The sequence below is a fragment of the Gossypium hirsutum genome, chromosome D12 (assembly GCF_007990345.1).
Source record: "Gossypium hirsutum isolate 1008001.06 chromosome D12, Gossypium_hirsutum_v2.1, whole genome shotgun sequence".
Classification (NCBI taxonomy): domain Eukaryota; kingdom Viridiplantae; phylum Streptophyta; class Magnoliopsida; order Malvales; family Malvaceae; genus Gossypium; species Gossypium hirsutum.
Genome location: NC_053448.1, coordinates 58,266,293 through 58,272,058, shown reverse-complemented (window position 1 = coordinate 58,272,058; position 5,766 = coordinate 58,266,293). Strand labels below are relative to the sequence as shown.

General features: G+C 35.5%; 1 pseudogene; it reads left to right on the top strand.

Annotated features, from left to right (window-relative positions):
• The first annotated feature begins 2,252 nt into the window (after nucleotides 1–2,252).
• Nucleotides 2,253–3,469, top strand: LOC107947653 (leucoanthocyanidin dioxygenase-like; annotated as a pseudogene).
• The last annotated feature ends 2,297 nt before the right edge of the window (nucleotides 3,470–5,766 follow it).

Sequence of the window (5,766 nt, the reverse complement as noted above, 5' to 3'; positions counted from 1 at the left end):
GTTTAATCACTTAAAACTTACCTCGGATGTTGTCGAACGATTTCGGCGGCTATTCGATCACTTTTTTCCTTTCCTTTATCCAACTTTGGTCCTCTAAGCTCTTGAGCTTAATCTAGATACAAGTATGGCCAAACCTCCTCCTAATCCTCTTCCAAACCAAACATGAAGCAAGAACTCCTTCCTTCTTCCTTAGAATTTTCGGCCAAAAGAAATGAAAGAGGATGGACAAATTTTCTTTTTTTTCTTTTCTTCACTCACGGCAATGGGGGGGACAATCACACACATCCTTTCTTTTTTTTTTTTGTTTCTCATCCTACTAACACTAATATTTTATTGCCCATGCCCTTTATTTTATTAATCCTTACATAATGCACTACCCCAACATGTTTATGACATGTTTTTAGCCATAACATCTTGTCCACCCATGCTCTTTATTTTATTAATCCTTACATAATGCACTACCCCAACATGTTTATGACATGTTTTTAGCCATAACATCTTGTCCACCCATGCTCATGGCCGGCCACTACATATTAGGGGGGGAAAATTGACATGCAAGTCCTCCCTTTTGATTACATGCACTATTAGGTCCTTGTAGATTAGCCTATCACATTTCAAAAATGTCACCCATAAGTCCTTTTGACTGAATTCACATGCAATTTACTAAATCGAAGCCTAAAACTTTCACACCTTCATAATCACATATTTGAGACAATAAATATCACATTCAAATAATTTGGTGACTCGGTTTAGCGGTCCTGAAACCGCTTTCCGACTAGGGTCACTTTAGGGGTGTCACAGAGCATGGCAAGCAGTAGGAATCAGTCAATCCCGAAAGAGTATATTAAACCTAAGGAAGAATTGGTAAGCATAGGCAATGTATTCGAAGAAGAGAAAAAAGGAGGACCATAGGTTCCAACCATTGATTTAAAGAAAAGGGTGACATTTTTAAGCTCATGTTCCCTTATATAATACAAATCTTCCAGTCAACTCACTTTGACCATGGCTACTCACTCACGTGAATAGCTTCCCATACATACACTGCCCTATAAAAATCCACTTGAATTCTAAGTACTTCAAATTCGTAAAATAATAATAATAATAGTAATAATAATAATAATAATAATAATAATAATAATAATAATAATAATAATAAGCAAAGTTAGGATTTGCTAAAATGACGAGTTCAATTGCCCCCGAGTAGAGAGCTTGGCAAGCAGTGGGAATCAGTCAATCCCGAAGGAGTATATTAGACCTAAGGAAGAGCTGGCAAGCATAGGCAATGTATTAGAAGAAGAGAAAAATGGAGGACCATTGGTTCCAACCATTGATTTAAAGATAAGGGTGACATTGTTAAGCTCAGGTTCCCTTGTATAATACAAATCTTCCAGTCAACTCACTTTGACCATGGCTACTCACTCACGTGAACAGCTTCCCGTACATACACTGCCCTATAAAAATCCACTTGAATTCTAAGTACTTCAAATTCGTAAAATAATAATAATGATAATAATAATAAGCAAAGTTAGGATTTGCTAAAATGACGAGTTCAATTGCCCCAGAGTGGAGAGCTTGGCAAGCAGTGGGATTCAGTCAATCCCGAAAGAGTATATTAGACCTAAGGAAGAGCTGGTAAGCATAGACAATGTATTCGAAAAAGAGAAAAAAGGAGGACCACAGGTTCCAACCATTGATTTAAAGATAAGGATGACATTGTTAAGCTCAGGTTCCCTTGTATAATACAAATCTTCCAGTCAACTCACTTTGACCATGGCCACTCACTCACGTGAATAGCTTCTCATACATACACTGCCCTATAAAAATCCACTTGAATTCTAAGTACTTCAAATTCGTAAAATAATAATAATAATAATAGTAAGCAAAGTTAGGATTTGCTAAAATGACGAGTTCAATTGCCCCAGAGTGGAGAGCTTGGCAAGCAGTAGGATTCAGTCAATCCCGAAAGAGTATATTAGACCTAAAGAAGAGATGGCAAGCATAGGCAATGTATTCGAAGAAGAGAAAAAAGGAGGACCACAGGTTCCAACCATTGATTTAAAGATAAGGGTGACATTGTTAAGCTCAGGTTCCTTTGTATAATACAAATCTTCCAGTCAACTCACTTTGACCATGGCTACTGACTCGCGTGAACAGCTTCCCATACATACACTGCCCTATAAAAATCCCACTTGAATTCTAAGTACTTCAAATTATTAAAATAATAATAATAAGCAAAGTTAGGATTTGCTAAAATGACGAGTTCAATTGCCCCTAGAGTGGAGAGCTTGGCAAGCAGTGGGATTCAGTCAATCCCGAAAGAGTATATTAGACCTAAGGAATAGCTGGCAAGCATAGGCAATGTATTCGAAGAAGAGAAAAAAGGAGGACCACAGGTTCCAACCATTGACTTAAAGGATATTGAGTCTGAGGACATCAAGGTGCGCAAGAGATGTCTCCAAGAGTTTAAGAAAGCTGCCATGGAGTGGGGTGTGATGCACCTTGTTAACCATGGGATCTCGACCAACTCATGGACCATGTGAGGATCGTCGGGCAGAAGTTCTTTGAACTCCCTATCGAAGAGAAAGAGAAGTATGCCAATAACCAAGCTTCGGGGAAGATTCAAGGCTATGGCAGTAAGCTTGCTAACACTGCTAGTGGCCAGCTTGAGTGGATAGATTACTTCTTCCATCTTGTCTTTCCTGAGGACAAGAGAGATCTGTCAATCTGGCCTAAAACACCCAGTGAATACACGTGAGTTTTGCATTGCGTTACATTTAAACATGCTTCACTTCATGGTTTATTTTAACGATTCATATGCATATATGTCTGTGAGTGAGTGCAGTGAAGTTACAAGTGAGTATGCAAGGCAACTTCGTGGCCTAGCCAGAAAAATTCTTTTGGCATTATCACTTTGCTTGGGATTGGAAGAAGGCATGCTAGAGAAGGAAGTTGGTGGATTAGAAGAGCTTCTCCTTCAAATGAAAATCAATTACTACCCCAAATGCCCTCAACTAGAGTTGGCTCTAGGTGTGGAAGCTCACACAGATGTAAGTGCACTCACTTTCATTCTCCACAACATGGTTCCAGGTTTGCAACTCTTTTTTGAAGGCAAGTGGATTACCGCGAAATGCATTCCAAACTCCATCATCATGCACATTGGCGACACCATCGAGATCCTTAGCAATGGTAAGTTCAAAAGCATTCTCCACAGGGGTTTAGTCAACAAGGAGAAAGTTAGGATATCATGGATAGTTTTCTGTGAGCCACCCAAGGAGATCATTCTCAAGCCACTACCCGAGACAGTGTCCGAGACGGAGCCTCCATTGTTCCCACCTCGTACCTTTGCTCAGCTTATCCAACACAAGCTATTTAAGAAGACCTAGGATGGTTTTTCTAATCAAGACCGATCTAAAATTATATAAGCTGTTTAGTACCCGTTCGAAGTTTGGAGATAAGCCATAATGGTGTCTTTCATTCCTTTGCTTCATCTACCTGTTTTGTGGAATAATGGGAGACTGAATATGTAACAGCCCGATTTTGGGTCTAGTCGGAACAGTGGTTTTGGGACCACAAATTCGACGAGGAAAATGTAATGGCTTGAATTTTCAGAGGTGTCGGAACAGTGATTCGAGAGCACTAAATTCAAAAAATGGGTAGAAAATATTATTAATTTAGTGAGTATAAGTTAAATGTGAAGTTAGGAAAATTTTTGAAATAGTGAATAGTGCACTAGAAATAAATATTAAAATAATTAGAATAAAAAATGAGGTATCGAGACCTCAAAGATTTTAAACCGAGCCATAAATATTTTTATAAATATTTATGGAGTGTTAAAAAGTTAGTATTAAAGTTTCGTTAAGAAATTTTAAAGTTCCGATAATTAATTGAACAAAAAAGACTAAATTGTAACAAATGCAAAATTTTGGAAAATGATTAAATAGCTTAAATGATAAAAGGAAGAGGGCTTAAAAGAAAAATAGACCCAAAGTCTATTTGGGCTGGACGGAAAAGGCATGAAATCAGCAACAAAGTCAGGAGAATTAAGGGAAAATTTGGAATATTGCAAAATTTACTTAATAAAGTTAGGACCAAAGTGGAATTTCTAGATTTCTCTTTATTTTTCTGCATTATCATCAGCTAAAACACCATAGAAGGCTTTTGTGACTTTTATAACTAGGCCCACTTGTTGTATTCATTAGTTTTTGATTCTATGAAAGAAGTTGAAAGTTGCTATGAATTCATGCTGGAAGTATATGATGATTCAGCATGGAATTAGAGTTTTAAATTGTTCATATGCTGGTTTTATCAAAAGAATTGAATAGAAAGTGAATGTTTGGGACCTAATAGTAAAAGAGTTTGAAGTTAGGGTTATATGTGGAAATTTTGAATTTCAATAGTTTTGAAATAACTTATAATGTCTAGTAAAAGTATTAATTGAGAAAATTAGATTAATTGAGGGGTTAATTGAGAAAGGACCGAATTGCATAAACTGTGAAATTTGGGGCAAAATGGAAATCAACATTTTACACTAAAGCAGTTTTGGACAGCAGCAGTAGTATAACTTTGAAAAATCACCAAAAATTATGGGAATTGAATTAGAGGGTGAATAAAATATTAAATTAAATCTTATTGAGTCTAGTTTCTCATAGAAGAAACGATGTAAGCAATGGAATTGTAAATCATGAGACATAATAAATTTTGTGAGACAATATCAGAATGATTTCGGGTTCCCCTGTTCTGACTTTGAAAAATCATAAAAAAGTTGAATAAAAATGATTATGAGTTATAATTTATATTCTTAGAATCCTTAATGAATCTATTTTCAAAGGAAATAAACGGAAACATGATTCGAATTCTGTACAATTAGATAATTCATTTTTAGTGAAGAGTGGTCGGAGCTGTCAGACAGCGAAACAGGGGAAACTTTAAAAAATAAATTGTACTAATTGGATGAACCAAAAATTCTGAAAATTTTATGGTAAGAAGATATGTGAGTCTAGTTTCAGGGAAAATTAACGGATCTTAATTTGGAGCTCTATAGCTCTGGATAAAAATAATTTAGTGACTCTGACTCAGATAAACAGCTTTGAATATACATGTGAGTGAATAGTGAAATTATAGTTAATGTTGTTTAAGTGTGTTATTTACATTAAGGATGTGGAATGGAGAGGAGAAGGAGGAAAATTGAGAAATATATGAATGATTTGTGTATAATTGGTCATATGCTTGATTATAATTAATAAATGATGAAATAGAATTGATGCTTATATTTGTGCATTATTGGTCATGGTTTAAGCTCATGTGTAAAAATAAAGTTTTATAGTATATGTGTATGGTACATTCGGTATATGATTTGGCATGAAATAATGTCATGAATGATTTATGAATTAACACATGTTGGTAAGCATGATACATGAATAAATGTTGTGCTCATCCATGCTTATAATGCTTATGCTATATGTTTATTTGGCTAAGATATTTGATATACATGCTTAGGTTTTGGCTAAGTTGTGGCTGGATTATGCCACATTAAACCTAAAAGTTATGCATTGAAATAGTAAGTGCCTAAATAGAAATATGCTTGTGATCATGAAAGGGGTAGTCAGGTTTAAATTATGAAATCACTAGTGAAATGGTTTATTATGTGATTATTTCCAAAAAGAATTATGTTTCAATACACTAGCTTGCGACTATGGTTGAATGACATGTTTATGTCTTGTGTGATATGCATAGGAAACGAGTGTGGAAAGGTAATGAAATAGTAAG